At 45.0% G+C, this 19,702-nt stretch overlaps 1 protein-coding gene across 6 annotated transcripts in view; it reads left to right on the top strand.

Moving 5' to 3' along the window:
- The first annotated feature begins 6 nt into the window (after positions 1-6).
- The window catches only part of Cdhr3 (cadherin related family member 3), a 119,428-nt gene continuing 99,732 nt past the window's right edge, over positions 7-19,702 (top strand). The window contains exons 1-4 of one of the 6 annotated variants that reach the window (XR_004514555.1): positions 7-165; positions 900-983; positions 10,993-11,107; positions 11,648-12,271. The gene's annotated coding sequence lies outside the window, so the exon portion shown is untranslated. Of the gene's footprint in view, positions 166-899; positions 984-10,992; positions 11,108-11,159; positions 11,256-11,647; positions 12,272-16,547; positions 16,687-19,702 lie in introns of those variants that run through there. The other 5 variants (XR_004514554.1, XR_004514557.1, XR_004514551.1 and 2 more) reach the window with 5 other exon arrangements.

The following is a 19,702-nucleotide window of genomic DNA, read 5'->3' on the forward strand; positions in this document are numbered from 1 at the left end:
AACTCGGCCCGGCCCGGGTCCCGCTTCCGGAGGTCGCCGCAGTTGGCGGGGGCTGCCCCGGCGCGCCCCTGAGAGAACGCCCTTCGGCTCCACTGCAGGAGCGGGCTCGCTGGCTTTCTCTGGAGTTTGGACGTTCGGTGCTTTCCTCGAGGTTTTCCTCCTGGGGTAAGTAACAAAGACCCTGAAAGGTCCTCTGTTAACTCTTTTACAGTTTTTTGTTTTGTTTTGTTTTGTTTTTTGGTTCTTGTTTACTAGGAATCAGCTGACCTGCAGAGCAGCCCCCCGCAGTACTTTTTCCCTGTTTCCCCAGCACCCGTTAGTTCTCCCTGCTGCTGCTCCCAGGTGCTCCTGTGCCCCGTAGTCAGAGCACTGACGTTGCCTCACAGGGACCGAGTTCTGCCCTGTCCGTGCCATCAAAAGCCCTGGCACTTGGCACCCGTACTTCATAGCAGGCGTGGGGATAGGGCCGGGCGATGAAGGGGATACAGACCTGTCTCCCGCTGTGGTGTGTGCGTGCATGCGTGTGTGAGGGGGCGCGATCGTGGCAAGCCCAGATAAACCTCATTTGCCTTTGCTCTGCCGAAGCTTCCTGCCTCGCTAGAGTGCCGCTGGGTGGAGCGTTCCCGTTTTAAGGGTGAGTGGCGGTAAGGAATATCTGCTGCGCAGTGACCTCTTCTCATGTGCTCGCCCCTGTGCGTGGCAGTTCCCTCCAGCCCATCCATGAACTTTCCCACCAGCGTGACCCAGCCGCCTGAGGGAGGGCAAGTGAGACCTCTCTGGAAGAGGGGAGGAGGGAAACTTACCGACTTCTTAAGGAAAATGCGACACCTGCCCAGAGACCGGCGGGAGACCACGTATCAGTGAGTGGTGGGGTTTCCTAAGGCCCTGCCTTTCCACAGGAGGAGCTGGAATCTGGTTAGGAGTGATCAGAAGATGGGATCCGCTCTGCACCGCACCGTGGAAATTGGGAATGGTTTATAATGGTAAGATGCAGACTGTCTCGCCAAGGGAGAGGGACGTTGAATAAAGTCTCTGCTGGTTCCCTGGGGCATTGGGGATGGTGAGTTTGGGTAACCAAGTTCTGGTCAAATTACCCACGGAATGGCAGGTTAAAGAGTCTGGATTTTGTTTGACAGGAGGGAATCACACCACCACCAGGGCTTTTGGCATTGTAAAGACGGAAGTGTGAGCTGAAAAGATGTTCTGGTTGGGGTGTCCAGAACTTATTGGACTGTGGAGGCAGGTTAGAAAAGGAGTGCTAGCCAGGCACAGTGGTGTATGCCTATGGTCCCAGCACTCAGGAGGATGAGGCAGGAGGATTGTGGCAAGTTTGAGGCCAGTTGGGACTACATAGCGAAACACTGTTTCAAAAACACAGCCTTCGGGTATGGAGCTGGAGGCCTGAACCCTGACAGTGTGTGTAGGTGGAGAAGTGAGCTGGTGTGGTACTCCCTGGAGAAGGTGCCTATCAGAGGGTGGGTTGTTTAGCTGGATTTTGGAGAGGTAGGGAGGGAGGGAGAGAGAGACAGTGAGACAGAGAGACATAAGCAATCACTAGAGCATGGCCTTTCCCATTCTACCCTCCTGTTTTCCCTCTGTTTATGTTCTGAGTTGGTGTTTATTCCTGTCTTGTGCAGGCAGGGAAGGTATAGGCTGCCCCCAAGATGGCCCCCAAAGAGCCCTATCTCCTGTTCACGTCCTTGTGTGATTTCCTCCCCTTCAGTGTGGCCTGGACCTAGTGACTTGCTTCTAAGAAGTAGGCTATGGCAAATTTATTAGATATCATCTCTGATATTGGGTTACAAAAAGGCTGCGGCTTCTGTATGGCTTACGCTCTCATGCCCTCCTTGGCTTGCTCTCAGGAGAGCCCACTGCCACACTGTGAGCTGCCATAGGACTGGTCTGTGTATCAGGGACTCTCTATTCCTGTGCCCTGCAAGTGAGGCATCTGGCCAGGCAGGACCTGAGGACCTTGGTCCAATAGGCTGTGGGAGCTGATCCTGCCCAAGTGAGTGTGGCTGCTTTCTGGGAAGCAATGCCTCAAGCTTACAGAGTTCTCACTCCTCTTCTGAGGGCCAGTGCAAATATCTTTGAACAAAGAAAAATAAAATAAAATAAATCAAGGATGGCTTATCATCAGATGTCAGGGCTCCTCTGTCACAGAGAAACAAGACAATAGTTCCTTATTTTAGCATTAGGTTACTTCTACAGCAGAGTCTCTCAGTGGAGGCTATTATTTAGGACCCTGGGGATGGTATGATAGTGTCATTGTCTTCTAGCTGGCAGTATTTTACTGTGTAATATAGTAAAGTAGGCTGAGACTTACTTGTCTCAAAATAAATAAATAAATACATAAAATGACTGGGGATGTAGCTCAGCATGAAGGTCCTAGGTTCAAGCCCCAGTACTATTAAAAAAAAAAGTTTGGGCTGGAATCTAATAGTGATTGTGATTTAGTCTCCCTACAAAAGACTTTGGCTACATTGCAGTGTTTAATTGATGATCAGGACACATATACATTATTGCTGTTTGAGTGCTGTCCATATGATTGTAGAGTTTGTACTCAACATTCCAGTTTCCCCGCTGACTATAGAAGTTGTGCCAACTTTGTGACACCATAACCCACTTGCATTGTAGGATCACATGGCTGACAATTAATTTGCACAGCTAGGAGCTAGAGAATAAAAACATTGTTTATCAAACCACTAGACTTTTACGCTTGACTTTGGATGGAAATTGAGGTCAGTTGGTAGTAGTGTTCAGGTCAAGGTAGTGCGTATATATTATTATAAAAACATTTATACTAATATCAGCAATGTATAGCAAACTTATTGCAGATCTGAATTCTTTTTGGTTGTAAATGATTGTAAATACTGTTAGAGGAAATAAGAATCTTACACATTCTTAGCAGGAATAAAGTGACCTGCGAAACAGTAATTTACAGCATGATACTGTATTATTTGTGGAATAAACTATCTGGTAAAAGCATAACACCCTCTCCCTCATGATTAATGTTTAGGAAGATAAAGAAGATATAAACATTTTATTATTTTATCATCTGTGGAAAATGATGGAGTGGTTGGCTTCATTAAAAAGGAGACTCTGCCACAGACCAAATAAAGAAATCCCTTCCATGGAAATGACAGTGGAAAATATCTATTTAACCCAAATAATACCTGGTTCTGTAGCCATGTGTGTCTAACATGTGTCCTCCATTCACTGAGTCTTATTCATATGTTATTTCTGCACAGTACCGAAGAGAGGAGGAGAGGAGTATTGGCCCTCTGATTTGAAGGTATTAAATGCCTGCTGGGGTTGAGGCATTGTGGGGCACCCTACATCCTGCCTGGGCTGTTGTTGAGAGTTACCTGCAAGCAGCAATGAGAAAACGACATATTCTATTAAGATGAGGTGTCCCTGGAATCGTTTGATGTTCTTTGCCTTAATTGAATCCATCCATTCCATCTGCCACTCTTTTCTCTAAATTTATTTCCCTATCTCACTCTCCCTGAGCATGGTAATTTGGGGGGAAATTTGTTACATACGTTGTTACTTTTTGTAAAATCTCTCAGCATCTGGAGGGCAAGTGTGCTGTCTACCTTGCTGTCAGACAGCTTTGCCTGCCTCTTTTCTGCCCTTCCTGTCCTGATAGGCAGGGTGGGGATAAAAAAAAACCCAGTAACAGCTGAAGTAAGAAAGAACAGAGGAGGAATTCCAGGCTTTTGCTTATCAGTTTCCAGACCAGCCATGTGTGGGTCTGGATAAGCTAGAACTCCATCGATAAATATAGGCAAGAAATTTGCATTCCACCTGGGACAGAGATGCCCCAGTGGGAGTATGTGATCTGCCTTAACCTCCCCAGCAGTGTCCTTTGTGACGTTGGTCCCTTGGGGCTCCCTGGAGCAGCTTGGTGCTCCTCTACTCCCAGATGTAGCAGACCAGTCTGGCCTGAGCGCAAGGGTAGATGGGAGAGATGATAGCCTCTCTCCAGTGTTGTAGAAGTCCCCTTTGGCCATTCACCTAAATATAAATAAATTCATGGAAATGCACTGGGGCAAAGCCCATCTACCTCTCCAAACCCGCCAGTAGGTACAGCAAAGAGGCTGTATAGGTTGGAGGCCAGAGTAAGGGCTTGAGATTAGAGATGTTAAATTACCATTGCCCTGTGGTCATTTCCTTAACCCACAGGAACCTCAGTTTCTGCATCTGTTAAATGGGAAGGCACTTGGGATTATTGTGAGGTTCAGGTGGGATTCTGGGTGCTGAGCCGCAGGCATAGTAGAGAATTGTAAATGTTCACTGAGATTATTTCATTCATTACAGTGCATTAGGAGACGACTTCTGTCTAAAACTTCTGGCCATAACTTCATCCTGACATGTCAGCGTGGTAGGGTTAATTTCTTTTTGTTCAGAAAAGACATATTGTTAGGCAGAGCAACTGAGAGCAGTCTGATTGGGGACAAAACTGCCTTTGTGTGACAGTGTCAAGTTATGTTAATAGTAAGCAGAATGAGATTGCTACAAGATTTTCTGTTGAAAAACATTTTTTAAATTTTGTAATAGAACCTTACAGTGAATTCTAGATCATATGCGGACTGCTTTTCTTAAGATAGTAAAATACAGCAGTAGGGTAAAGGGAAAATTCATTTGAATGTGACCCGCACACCCAAATCGTCTCATGTCTCCAGGTCTGAAAGCATTTTCATGTATTATTTTCTGTACATTTACTTCCCTTAGATATCGCTTGTTACAAGTGTAGATGCTGCTGTCATGTGTGCACGTGTTGAAAATGTGAGTCATGACGTTTTTCTGCAGTGTGTTCTTTGGCGGTGCATCTCCCTCCCTGTCCTTCCCTTCATCTCGTCTGCTTCCGGGCTGCCGTGAAGTGAGCAGCTCTCCTCCGCTGTGCCTCTTTACCACTTCGTTTCTTCTTTGGAACCATCTGACAATGGACTGAAACATGAGCCAAAATAAACCTCTCCCTCTTGAAGCCGTGGGTATCAGGTACAATGGTACCTTGGTTCATGAACTCAGTTCTCCCCACAGTTCTGGTCAAAGCAAACTGAACGAGAACTAAATAAAATTTCCCCATCAGGTCAACATTGAACCTAACCATTGAATTTGATTTGGTTTTTGTCTATTTGAGTTTGCAACCAGAATTGTGGAAAAAAGTATCAAGTTCGTGAACTGAGGTCACTGTATTGTGTCCCAGTGATGAGGAAAATAACTAAGATAACATACATATAGAATACCTTGAATACCTTGTTCTTTTTAATAGCTGCATAGTGTTCCACAAAACTCTCCACAGTCTATTTATTACCTTATTGATGGACATTGAGGTTTTGGTTTTACAAAAATTGGGGCAGTCAACATCTTTATTTTTATATATGCGTTCTGGGCACATGAGGGAATATTTCTACCCAGAGGTAGAATTGCTGGATATGTGCATTTTCCATTTTAATAGTTCTGCCAAATTGTCTTCTGAAGCAGCTAATTTATACTCCCACTGGCAGTATAGAAATGTGCCAACATTTTCAAACATTTTAAGTTTTGCCAATATTATGAGTAAAAAATATCTTATTTAATTTCTATTTTCCTTCTTTTTAGGGTATTTTTTAGCATTTTTATGTTCATTGTATTTTTCACTTGGCAAATTTCTGTTAGTATCTTTTGGTGATTTTTTTTGTTGTTGTTGGTATTTTTAGATCTTTGTATTGATTTGTAGGAATTCCCAATAGTCAAGATTTAGTTCTTTTGTTTGGTTGAAAATAATGTAATTTTCCAGCTTGTTGCTTTTCATTTTTTAATCTTGTTTATGGCATCTTTTCTATACCTTTTTCCACTGCTGTGCTGGAGTTGGTTGTATCAGACTTCCTCTGAGGCTTTTTGCTTTGTGTCGTGCTTAAGATATCTCTTCTTCAGGGTCACAAAGTATTTTCTTGTATTTCCTTTTATGCTTTATAGATTTTTTATGCATAGATCTTCAGGGTTTGTTGTTAATGATGTGTGGTTAAAAAAAAATCAGTTTTTGATCTTTTTCTGATTTCCTTCAGTTGCCTTCAGTGCCACACAAGTTGAATAACTTCTGTTGAGATCCACCACACCTTCCCAATCCATGGGTCTCTTTCCTAGCTCTTTTTTGTCTTCCTTGATTTTTTTTTTCCCCTTATACCAATCCACATGGTTTCAATTTACTCTTGTTTTAAAATAGGCTTTGCTGTCTATTAGGAAACAATGTTTCCTGTTCCACTATGGGTTTAAAAAATTGTACCTCAAAAAGTGATTTTTATTCCTGAGAAGGTTGTTATATGTGGCATTGTTCAACATTTGCCACAGGACATTTCATGCGGGAACCTGGACCATGTCAGGAAGCTCTTTGGAAACCTGACTTCCTTCATACCCAGCAGCCAGTTGTGAGGTTTCTGTGTTGTTATTTCTTCTACTTCACCTGCACTTTTAATTAAGCGACCAAGCCGTAGATACGTCTGTTGTGGGAAATTAAGTCACAGACTCACACTTCGGTGGGAGCCACAGTGGGAAGGTTGACAGCATCCGGCTTCATCTCTCACCTGCCACGCGGGGTAACAGCGCCATTACTCACGGGGAGCTGTGCCAGGGCCCCAGGAGGTGTCCGGGCGGGCATCGGAGCGGAGGGCATGCCCAGGTGTCCCGCCTTTCTCCGTCCTCGCTCCAGCGCCCTCTATGGGAAAAAGTCCCGAAGCGGAGAGGCCAGTTTGGCTTTCATTTATGTGCCTGGAAACTCATCCTGGACTCTGTAAGGTCAGGAGACAGTTGTAGAAGTACCTGAAGTCCGGGTTCCAGCTCGCTCCTTCCCAAGGAGGCTCCCAGGGCCTTAAGTGAAGTAAATCCCCTCCTGGGCTGGTGTTTCACTACCATGGCCAGTTCTGCCCCTTCTCCAGGGAACATTTGGCGAGGTCTGGAGACATTTTTGGTCATCCTAACGGGGTGCAGAGTGAGTAGAAGCCAGGGATGTAGTCAGACACACAAGGCAGCCTCCCCTGAAAGGGTTTACATGGTCCCCGATGGGGTAGGCTGGTTAACTGCAGGTTGTCTTTCTCCCTCACGTTCAATGAATGCATGACCCTCTCTCTATCTTACAACATTGTTATTATTTGATACTCAAGTAATGAAGTCTTTCTTATTATTTGAGTTATTCACAGATCATTGCTTTTCCACTCCAGTGGGAAGTCTGATCAGTGTTAAGACACCCATGCTGGATAGCTCTTATTACTCTCAATTCACAGATGAAATTGAGGCTGGGGGAAAGTAAAAAACAGCAAGGCTCCCTCCCACTGGTTTCTTACATTCCCAGTTATCACACACCCAGCCAGTGCTGCTGTGTGTAAGTTGTGTACTACACAACTATGCCATTTTTCAGGGATCACTGTTCATGTCACAGACATCACAGATTTATTACGATAATTTTCCTGACAAATGGCAGTTAAGGGGTTTATTCTGATGCAACCAGGGACAGAAAGACTATTTTCTAATGGGTAGAAGTAAAGCTTCTAGAAGTAGGTATACCTTTTCCTAATGCTCACTGTGGTGCTAGATGGACTAACGGAAGGAATGCTGTTACTGGTGACTTTGTGTGTGTTATGACTGGGCGTTCGAATCTTCTCCTGAGTAGGAGCCTGTGAGGTTGGGTGGGGAGTTAGGGGAAGAAGCCTTTTCCAGTGGCTCCTCTTGAGGAGGCCTTCACTTTTCCATTTATGCAAGTATGTCGGTATTCGGGGAAGTAGGCTAATAAAAAAATGGCCTCCTATAAAGCCTGTCAGTACCCCAGTTGGGTTGGGGGTGGAGTATGTAATTTATAATCAGAGTAAGAGAGCTGGGCAGATTTGCTTCGCCAGGGTATGTGCCAGCGCTGGGGCTTCTGGGAGAAGCTTCCCATTTCCTGGGTGGTGTGCGTGCAGTCAGAGAAGAGTGAGCAGATGCCCATGACCTCGCTGCCCAGCACGGATACCAAGGGACACAGCAGGCCGAGCCGGACAGGTGTGGGGTGGGTAGCACAGGCCTGGAGCTGAGAGGAGAAACTTGAGCTGGGCCCTGCTAGGCCAGGAGTATAAATAGCTGGTGGAAGAGTGACCCAGAGCTGACGGAGGGCCTCTCAAGTAAGAGCCTGGGTCACAGAGACAGTAAAACAAACCCTAAAACAATTCCCTGCATGGACCACACCTGTGTCTCAGGAGGTTTGGAACTGAGAAGTCCAGGAGTAAATTAGAGGGAGATAACATGGGTACCATGCAGTGTGTTCTCCACCAAGGGGGCTGTTTCTTTGAGAAATATTTTTATCCAGAATGAATTTCTAACATTAGGTCTCCGTTGGTCCAAGTGAGCTAATTAGGTGAGGAAGATGAACTTTTAGAGATTCTGTAGCCTCTGGTTGACATGTTTAGAAATCACTTCCCATTATGCTAATACAAGGGGAGTCTCAGGGTTTGTGGCTTGCACCCTAGCACAGGGTCATTTCCAGAGGTCAGCTGAGCAAAACCTCCATTTTAATTGGGCTGACTGTGCGCCTGATGCTGGTCGTGCCAGCATGGTTACGAATGGGAACTTGTTGCAGGCAGACTGCCTGGGCTGGGGAGTAAATGCTATGGCTGCCCTAATTCCAAGGGCAGCACTTGGTTCCTTTTGGTTTCTTCTGTAAATTCTCAGGGGCCAGAAGGGATGCTCTGGCTTAAGGATATTTGCCCACATACGCATTCTATCTTTCTGAAGTGGTCGTATTTTTTCCTTGCATAGAAAGCAATCATTGCAAAAAGAATTGGAAGGAAAAATGGCATAAATAAGAGTCATAGACCTAGAAATAGGTGTTCATGCTTTGATTTATGTGTATGTATATCTAAATATTACTATCCACACACTATGTATCTATCAGTCATATATTTATATACTTTATATTCTCATTCTCCAAACCAAACCACTTTTTCAGAGTAGCATTCCGTATATACATGCGTGGATATATACCATGTAATATTATATATTTAGAATTATACAATAATACAGTTAGCATAGGTCAATATCCCTTTTAAAGACTGTACAGTATTACAGTAAATGTTCTTTCTTGAGCAATAATATATTTAACTAATACCCAGCTATGGGCCTTTAGATTGTTTCCATTTTTAAATATATTCTTAATAATGATGTAATGAATGTTTTGTGTAATTAACAAATCTTTTTGTACATTGATGATTTTTTTTTAAAAAGTGGCTTTTCTATAAACAAAACTGCCAAATCAAAGCAGATATGGATTTAGAAAAAAACTTTTTTGAGACTGGGTCTGTTTATATAGCCCAGACTGGTCTTGAACTCATTATGTAGCCCAGGCTGGGCTTGAACTCACAGTAATCCTCCTGACAGCCTTCTAAGTGCTAGGATTATAGACGTGCACCACCATACCTGGCTTGAAATTGGCAAATGTAATTGTAACGTGTGAGAATTCCCATTTCCTCCTGACCTTGTCTATGCTGTGTCACCATTCTTTCTCATCTTTCACTCTAAGGAAAGAATTTCATCTCTTGGTTATTTTCAGTTGTATTTTTTATGAGCAGCAATTTGTATACATTTTTTTGTAAATTGCCCTCTTTTCTGTGAGAGTGTTTAGCTTTCCCTTATTGAATAGTAAGAGCTACTTCCATACTAAATAAAAGAAGCCTTTATCTTATAAATTGCAAGGTATTCTTTCTTTTTGCTATTTGTCTTCTATTTATACATTTCTGTGTGTGCATGTGAATCTTTGGATTCAGATGCTGTTGTTTTCTTGTAATTATGTCCATCGGTCTATTCCTTTATAGAGTTAGGTACCTTTTTTTTTTAAGGATTAGGCTTGCAACAAAATTAACCTGTGAAATGTTCACAGTCATCTGATGCTTTGAGTCCCCTTCAAACCCCTTGTTCTGAGCATCTCAATATGGGCATCAGAGAGAGAAAGGGATGTGATAACATTTTTGCTTCTAAATCTCTCAGAAGCCTACAAATGAGAACTGGTGCTGTGCATTCTTTTCCTCGACCACAAAACCCATATGACTTAGTTCATAGAGGGCCCTCGCAGAAGTTGGAAGGGAATAGTTTGTTTAGATGTTTTGCAGGGTGAATCATATTGTCCCATTGATGTGCTATAATTGCACTGATGTGTTCTCAAAACACTGTGGCACCAACCCAACATTCTAATACATAGTAGTCAAGAAAATGCCACAGCCTGTTGCAGCTGCCCAGCGACAGCAGCTTTCTGTGGAGCAGCCCTACCTGGAGAAAGACCATGCCAGGCAGGCCACCTCCGGGGCCAGCTGAAAAGGGCTATCGTGGGCAACAGTGTGTCTGGGCCCTGGCACTGGCATTCTCGGTTGAACCACCTGTTAGCTTTCAAGACTGCTTCTTTGTCTGTAAGGCTGTATCCTTAGACTCTATTGTGCCTGCTTAACCCTGTCTGTTTATGCAGGGGCAGAGGAAGAAGAGAACCTACTCCGCTTAGCAATCTCAAGACAGTCTTTTGGTTGTCATTGCTGGTTGTCCCCCCTTCTATCAGAGTCCGTGTTGCAGGTTTGGGAGACAGATTTTGCAGACTGTGGAGAGCAGAGTGTGAGATGGATGAGGGGCCACTGCCAAGCAGTGGGGACTCAGGGTCTAGCCTCCGTGCAGTCTCAGGGTGCCAGACCCCGCTGCTGACTGATTCTTCCAAGGTGAGGGCCTGGGAATGGTGCCAAGGTCCTGCTCTTCCCTGGGAACTATGGAAGAGTGACATGTGTAGCAACTAGAGCAGTCTGCTCCCATTGGTGTGGCACCGGGTCTGTGGTGTTTAAGCCTTTTGGCCTTAGACCAAGGGTCTGAGAACAGTCTCTCTTGTGGACTGGCCCTGAGCTTTTAGATGAAGTGTATCAGGGATCCCCTCAGTTTGGAGGAGATCAGTGAATTTCTTTCTGCCTACCCAGTGCCATTTGGTCTCCCACTCCCCACTTCCCTGTTCAGTTCACAGAAGCCAAAGCATGAGTTAGCGACAGCACAACTCTCCTTAGACTGCCAGGGAGGGAGAGAAACCAAATATGGACCAAGCCCAAGTCTCTTCAGTGAGCAGAGCTTGCTGGTAAGTAAGCTTTTAGTCTTGTTACACGCTCAGCAACCCACATCCCCTCCAGGGCTGCTGGTAGGAGCAGGGCTGTCCTGAGGAGAGGTCCTGAGAGCTGACCCTAAAGAACAGAAGGTTACCACTGATGACAACCCTTCTTTGGGATGTGAGTTGGGGAAGCTGGCTAGATCAAAGGAATTGTGAGTCCATTCTTTTCTCTTTTTGAGGTCTGGGGTTGAGAGTGATAGAATAGAACATCTCCACTTGTTCATTCCATAGGTGTTTGCCAAGCTCTCCTGGATTGCAGGAGCCCTTGCAGAGAGTGGGAAAGAGGCATTCTGAGTGTGTTATGTCTTGATTTTGCAAGGGCATCTCAGAAAGTCACTAATGGCATCTGTGGGAAGCCGATGGTGGCCCCTAAAGACATCTGGTCCTAATTTCTGAAACCCATGGATGTTAGGTTACACAGTGAAGACTTTGCAAAGGTGATTAAGATTGAGGTGGAGAGATTATCCTGGATTATCCCAGGGGGTCCTGAAGGTCATTCTATGTTCCCAGAAATGCAGGGAGGCTGAAGGAGGTTTTGTGGCACACACAGAAGAGAAGGTGGAAAGATGGAGCACAGAAAGGTTGGAAGATGCTGAAGGCGAAGAGACCTTACACATGGGAACAGTGCAGCCACAAGCCACAGAGCACTGAGGTCACCAAAGCTGAAGAAGCAAGGAGCACTTTCTCCACAGATCTGCTGAGACAGGAGTGGCCTTGATTCAAGCCCAGTGAAGCAGATGTGGAACTTCTCACCTCCTGAACTATCAGAGAATAAATTTGTGTTGCTTGAGCAAAGTTGTGGTCACTTATTACAGTAGCCCCAGGCCATACTTGAGAGTAAAATGGAAGCCTGGCTCTAGAAGTAAGTAGAGTCACAGAGATATGACCAACTTGATCTCTCCATTCACTTGGGAAATGTTTATTGAGCTCTAGGCACAGGAGCAATGAGTAAGACAAACAGCATCCCTACAAACATTATAGTGGGAAGCAGAAGTAAGTAAAAAGTGTAGAGAAGTGATCTTAGTTATAGATAAATGCTTTCAAGAGAATGAAATAAGGCAATGTGGAGTTGCTGGTATTGGAAAGGCCTTTATGTTACCACACTGTGAGAGCTGAATCCTAAATATCAAGAAGGAGGGCTGGGGATTTAGCTCAGTGGTGCCGCTGCTGCCTGCCTTGCAAGCGCAAGGTCCTGAGTTCGATCTCTGGTACCAAAAAAAGAAAATTGAATTCATACTCAAGAAGGAGTTACATTCTAGAGAAAGAGCTTTCCAAGGGGAGGAAGCTGCTAGTGCAGAGGCCTGGGATGGGAATGAATGTGCTTGAGAAACAAGCAGAAGGACCAGTGTGATGGTTCATTTTGATTGTCAGCCTGATTGAATGGAGAAGTGCATGGGAAATTATTAATAAAGCACAGTCCAGGTGTGCCTATGAGGTGTTTCCAGAGACCTTGGGCATGTGGGACAGTAAACTGAGGTGGGAGACTCATCCTGAATGTGGGTGGCACCATCCAACAGGCTGGGGGACCAGATGGAACAAAAGGGGTAAAAATGGAGGTCCACCAGAACAGGCACCCCTCCTCCTCTGTTTTCTGGCTACTGTGAGGTAAGCAGCTTTTCTCTACCAGGCCCTTCCACCATGATGTTCCTGCTTCACCACAGGCCTGAAAACAGTGGGGCCAGATGAACCGTGACCTTTGACCACATGTCAAAATAAACCTTTCCTCTTTTAAGTGGTTTGTCTCAGGTATTTTGTCACAGCAACAGAAAGCTGACTAATACAACCAGATTTCTCCAAATCCATGTAGAAAGCAAGTGCCCATGGAAGGCTCAGGGCTCTGTCTTGGGCCCTCTGCTGTAACTAAGTTAAACATAAATAAGAAATGTTATTCACCAAGGGTGTAGGTAACATAGAGCTTCTGGTAAGACTTGTATGATATTTGGTTAGAGTCAGGGGCTTGGTTTTAAAATACCTCAACGGATTTGCACAGAACTCCTCAAATGAGATTCATCTGGGACAAACTGTGACTTAAAATTCAACCAAATGATTTGCCTAAGTCAAAAGGGGACCCCAACTTGAATGTGGTACTTGGGCAAACCTAGAGCTCAACATCAGTGGAAATGGGATAAGGTCCAGCAATAGTGAAGCACTTTTCATTTTAACATTTGGGGTACAATTCAAGGTTGGGGAGAAGTAACCAGGGCACTGTTTCCAGAGTACTGAGCAGGCACTGACTGTATGCGGCCATAGGAACAGTTTGTTCGTTCACTTGCCCACTCATTACTAGACGTTTAATGAGCGGCCCCTGCCACTGACTGGGCTCGGGGAGATGACAGCGAGTAGGGTGGAAACACTTGCTGACCTCATCGAGCTCCTTCTAGGCAGACGTGGCAGGCTTAATTGGATAATTACTGTCTTTTTTACTGTATTAGATTTTTTTCAGATGACAAAATTATTTTGTAGTAATAAAACAGCAAAATGAAACGTTATGGAAATAGATAATGTAGATAATTTAGACAAGAAAAATGCCCTAGCGACTCATTCCCCTTTCTATCCTGCATGAATACAAAGAAAGCTACTTCATTCCTTTTATTAGCTGAGTAATATCCCATGCTATGTTTGTTTGTTTGTTTTTTTGGTACCGGGGATTGAACTTGGGTCCTTGCGCTTCCAAGGCAGGCCACCGAACCGCTGAGCTCAATCCCCAGCCCTATTCCGTGCTATGAATGTGCTGTAGTTTAGTCTCTTACGGATACATGTGGATATTATTTCCACTTTTCACAATTACAAACTATGTTGCAAAAAAACTGTTCTAGGGGCCCGGGATTTAGCTCAGTGGTGCTGCCACCTGTCTCACAAGGGCAAGGTCCCAGGTTGCATCCCCAGTACCAAAAAACAAAAACTATTCTGCACATATATTTTTACATAGCTTATGAGTGTGTTAAGGACCAAAGAGTACGAGTAAGTTAAATCAAGATACGACCGTACCTCTTACCATTCAGGTTGGAACTGAATGAGCAGCTTCTGTTGCAGCCTCAGCAGTGCCCGAATGTTATCAGTAATTTTAATCTTCGCCTGTTTGATAGGCAGCAGGCCATGCTATCTTGCTGTTTAAATGAACCTTTTGGACCTACAGTGGAGATAATGATTAAGCAGGATGGGCAGGGAATTTCATAGAGACCTCACAGGAGGCTGGAGTTGCCAAGCCCTCAGGTCGCTCCACAGGTATGGGCAGGGTGACCAGGGCTTCCAGGCAGTGTCCATGGCCTGAAGCAGAGAGGAAGGGAGAGTAAAGAGGGAAGTGGGGCCGAACCTCACGGGGCCTGTGGTTCACCCTACCAGTTTGGGCTTTTATTCCAAGAGAAGAGCCTGGCGCTTTGCTTAGACCCCTCTGGCTGCCATGCAGGGAGCAGACTGGGAAGAGGAGCAAGAAGGGCAGATGGGAGCATGTGGGAGCTGTTTCGGGAGTCCGGGGGAGGGTGGTGGGGCCGGGACTGGGTGGGAAGCCAGGCATGGCATGGAGTAGGCGGACTGAAGAGTTATTCAGGCCACAGACTGATAGGAGGGGGCTTGGGTGGGGAATGAGAAAGAGAAGCCAACTAACTGGACAGCAGATGGAATGGGAATTGTAATGGGGATGAGGAGACCTCAGAAGAGCAGGCAATGGTTTTCCTGGACGGTGGCACCCAGAAGAGAGCCCTGCTCCAGAGCAGCCGGTGACCTCCTGTTGGTAAGGCCCACGGCCCACCCAAGGAAGGCCGCTGGGGATTCGCTAGCCTGGCCACAGTGACCCAATTGAGGGAGTGAGCTGTGGCCGTGATGGTGTCTCCTGTGAAAGCCTGCCTGGGAAGGGGACCGTGCCACTGGAGCTGAGGAGACCTCTTGCGTGGAGTTTGAAGGGGAACTCAAATGAGTGATGTTTGGCCCCAAGAAAGGCTGCAAAGGAGAGGCAGGATGTGGAAGTCGGGAGAGGGCGAGGGAGAGGGTGAGGTGCCAGCACAGGAGATGTGGGGCTAAAGGACCTTGGGGTGCTGAAGAGGAGGGGCTGTGCCTGGCCCCGAGCAGGCCGGGTTTTCAAGCTGAGCAGATTTCCCACTCGACATTAAGCTGGATGACCTTGAACAAGTCATTGAGCGTCTCTAAGATTGTTCTTGTCATAGATGTCACAATATTTATTTTTTGAGATTATTACAAGAATCAAAGATATATGCATGAGAATAGAGAAAATGTTTGTAACACAAAACCAAGAGACCTGGAATTCAGAATTAAATGTTGAAAAAGAAAAAAGTCTCCTATAAATCAGTAAAAATCAGTAAAAAAGGCAGCCAACCAATAGAAAAACAGGCAAAAAATAAATTAAGTAATTAACAAAAGGATATTAATATGCTGAAAAAATTTGATCAACATGATTAATAAAGGAAAGTACAGTGAGATTCCACTTGCAGCCACATAGATGAAAACTACAGATGCGATGCTGAGCGAAAGAAGCAAAGCAGAGATGTGCACGTAGCACAGTTCAGTGTACTTTGTTCAAAAGCCAGGCATTCAACCTGCAATAAAATACATGTTCACCAGCTTTGCAAAATTTGAAACATCAGACAGTATGAACCGCTGGTGAAGTAGTGAGCGGCAGGAAGTGAGTATGCGGCCAGTGGGGATGCAGATGGGTGTGGCCACTGGGGGACATTTCGGCCTTTTCCGACACCACGGAAATCATGCTCATGCCACAGCCCAGCATCCATTCTTGAATGTGCAGATCTAGGATAAATAAATTGTATAAATACAGTGTGGAGCACATGAAACAATGCGTAGCATTTGATTTTACCTTAGAATTTTAAAATATGCAGAATTAAACTATAGATTATGTAATGGAGTTTCTATTTTACAGCATGTCCTTCCCTCTGAGCAGGGGTCTGCCGCACTTGGGATTAGTCTGTTTCTTGACCTGGGAAGGGGACAGTTATGTGAGCTTCTGCTTTGTGACTGTTCATTATATTGTACATTTGTTTCGAACCCTTTAATCCAAGAATATTCATTCCACACTTTAAACAGGTTTAAAAAGAAGATAGCTAACACTTGTAAAATGCTTGGCGTGGTGCCTGGCCCATATTAAGAGCTCAACAGATGGCAATTTTATTTACTGATATAACCCAGTTGTTAGAGCCGCCTGGTCTCCTAAGCAACCTTCCAGCTCCCGGACTGCGCTCAGTCTCCAGGAGGCTTGCCTTTAGGTTCAGATTCTGGGCGCCTGTGTTTTCCACTGAAGTCTCAAACCCTGTTTCTTATGGCAGCATTTTCTCAATTGAGATGTGCTTTACTGTGCTGCCTCTAGGTGCTCCCTAAGTGTGCTGCCAAAGGTTAGCAACATGCAAGACATTTTTTAAGCATCTCTTTTGTTATGCAATTCCAGAGAGCTCGATTGGTAAACTGAGCACTTGGAGATGGGGCAGAGCCAGATCCAGTCTGCTGCAAGTCAGAAGTCGGGGGTCCAGGGTGGACTCTCATGCAAGCTAGCACTGCAGAAAAAGGACCTTCTGAGTTGGAGAGAGGTAAAGACACACCCAAACAGTGACAGTGCAGAAGGGACCAGATGACTCCTGGGGCCACAGTGACTGCTATTTAAACCCTGCACGTGTGCAGCCCTAAATTCTGAACTTCCACAGAAAGGTTGACAAGCACTGATTTAAGGTAACCAGAGCATGTCTCCCTTGCAAGCCTAGTAAAGGGGTCCCCATTCTAAAGTTACCAGAAGAGGTGTCAAGTACAACAGCTACTTATAATACCAGCTGGCTGTGAGTGGTATGGAGTGGTGTGAGCAGGATGAGCTGGTTATGAACCCATCAGAAGCCAGGAAGAGCTTTTGTCCTCACCTCTGCCCCAGGAGGTAGGTGCTGTTGTCCTTGCCATTGCAGCAGGTACAGCTGAGGTAGAGGAGTGCAGGAATTTGCTGAAGATCACACAGCAGGCAAGGGCTGCAGCCAAGAAGAGGGATCATTCTTATTCTCTCCTTCCACAGGGAGGATGTAATCCAGGGTTTGGGAGTTAAATGGAAGCTGGTTTTGCTAATAGTAAGCAAAAATATCCTAACAGGCCAATCCAATGTGGAATGGGGGGTTCTGGAAAACAGCAAATGCTCTCTAAGCAGTTTGTCTTTACTGCATATGTTTTTAGAAGAGATTCCTGCACTGGACAGCAGGTTGGACTAAATGCCTTTCATGGTCCTTTCAGAGAAGCCAAGATTTGCAAGATTAGTCTTTGTAGAGCTTCAGATAGGGAGCTGGGCTCTATGCTTAGTTTCTTTTCAAATGCAAACCTCCAAACTGCAGGGCTGTCGGAGCACTGCTTTCATGTTGGGTTTCATTCAAGAGCAGCTTCAGAGCTCCCAGGCCCAGTCAAATGACTTTCCCTACGGGTTGTTTTCACTTAGGCTTTTAGCTGACTGTAGTTGCATGGAGCCTTTGGCTAGCAATGAGATACCTCTCAAAGCTTCAGAAGAGAAACAGTTTGCATGAGACACATTCCCCCTCACTCACTGCTTTAATTTCTGACCAGAGACGCTGATCACTGGCTCTTCGCAGCCATGCCGCCCATGAGTCGCGAGTGTATTGTGAGCACCACATGTGGAGTATTGACAGTGACGTTTGGTAGCATTTGGGCTTTTTGCTAAAATGATATGTCTCTGGCTTTGTTTCCAGGGTTACAGAAGCTTCCTTGGTCTATTTCTATTACTGTGTCCAGCGGAGACACAGGGCTTTCTGGTTTTCAGAGCCTCTGACTGCCCCCTCTTCCCCTAAGGGAGGGGTGCGACCAGGTCTTAGTAGGAGCTGGCTTTGGTTGAGCCTTTGCAAAACAGATTTGGTTGTGGTTGATTATTTGACCTGGGCCTAGAAAATAAATCCCAGGGCTGGTCTGTGGGCAGAGCAGAGTTGCATATCATAACTTTTAAGGTCTTTCACTGATAACTATTTTAACTAGATGGGTAGAGGCTTAGGGACTGCCATCTGTTCAATTTATCATTGTCCAGTTAAGTAGTTCATGTAGTATCACAATTACTTTGAGTTTGTTGAATAGATACTATTTTTACTAGACATTTTTTAGAGCAATTTTAGGTTCCAGCAACATTAAGCAAAGAGTACAGAGTTTCCATTACTCTTTGTCTCACATATGCTCAATGTCCCCTGCTACCAGCATCCCCACCAAAGTGACATATCATTACCTCCCCAAGTCCATAATTTATAACACGGTTCACCCTTGCTGTTGTGTATTCTGTGGGTTTGGACCAATGTATGATGACACATATCCACCATTGTAATATCATGCAGAGTAGTTTCTCTACTGTCTTAGCTATGTTTTCCTCATTTCAAAATACCTGACACCCAAAGTTAAAGGAGCTAAGGTTTATTGAGTTCATAGTGTGTAGAGGTTTCAGACCATCATGTTCTGGCTCCAAGGCAGAGTGGTGTGGCCGACAGGACTTGCAGAGGAGGAGCCGTTCCTGGTGGTCAGAAAGTAAAGCATTGAGCGAACAAGGGAGAGGCCCTCACCATAGTCTTTGTGCCCTTTTTTTCTTATGCAGATTGCTTAGGGTGGGTAGCACTCACACCCATAATCCTAGTTCCTTAAGCCTAGTATTGCACCATGAATCAATTCCAGAAAAAGCGCCGCCTGCCCTGTCTGCCGCCTGTGACTGTATGAGGCTTCTGGAGGGGTGGGGGTGGGGGGGATTTAAACACAAGCCATAACATCTGCCCTACAAACTCTTCTGTGCTCCACTATTCACCCCCTCCCTAAGCCCTGGGAAACCACACCTTTTTCCCTACTCTCTCCATGGTGTTACCTTTCCAGAATGTGACATAGTTGGAGTTATATGGGATGCAGCTTTTTCAGATGGGTTTTCCACTTAGTAATGTGCATTTAAGGTTCTTTCATGTCTTTCTAAGGTTTGACGGGTCCTTTCTTTTTAGTGCTGAGTACTATTCCCTTGTGTGGATGTACCACAGTTTTTTGTTGTTACTGATTTTATTTTAGTCCTATCTCACAGTTAAGGACATCTTCGTTGTTTCCAAGTTTTGGCAAATAATAAATAAAGCTGCTGAAAACATCCATCTGCAGTTTTTTGTGTGGATATAACTTTTCAACAATTTTGTATTAATACCAAGGAGCACAATACTGAATCATATGGTAAGACTGTATTTAGTTTTGCGAGAAACTGCCTGTTTTTCAAAGTGGCTGAACCATTTTGTATTCCCACCAGGAATGGAGAGAGTTCCTAGTCCATACCTCATCCATATTTGGTATTGTCAGCGTTTTGCATTTTCACCAGGCTAATAGGTGTGTGTGGTATCTTGCATTCCCTAATGGCGTATGCTAATGAACATCTCCACGTATGCTTTTTTTTTTTTGCCATCTCCATATCTTCTTTGACGAGGAATCTGTTCAGATCTTTTGCTCATTCTCATTTGGGTTGCAGAAATTCTTATTATTGAGTTTTAAGAGTACTTTGTATATTTTGGATAGTGGTCCTTTATGAGGTGTGTCTTTTGCCAATATTCTCTCTCAGTCTGT

Source organism: Fukomys damarensis, unplaced genomic scaffold (assembly GCF_012274545.1).
Source record: "Fukomys damarensis isolate Sample0158 unplaced genomic scaffold, DMR_v1.0_HiC HiC_scaffold_4, whole genome shotgun sequence".
Classification (NCBI taxonomy): Eukaryota; Metazoa; Chordata; class Mammalia; order Rodentia; family Bathyergidae; genus Fukomys; species Fukomys damarensis.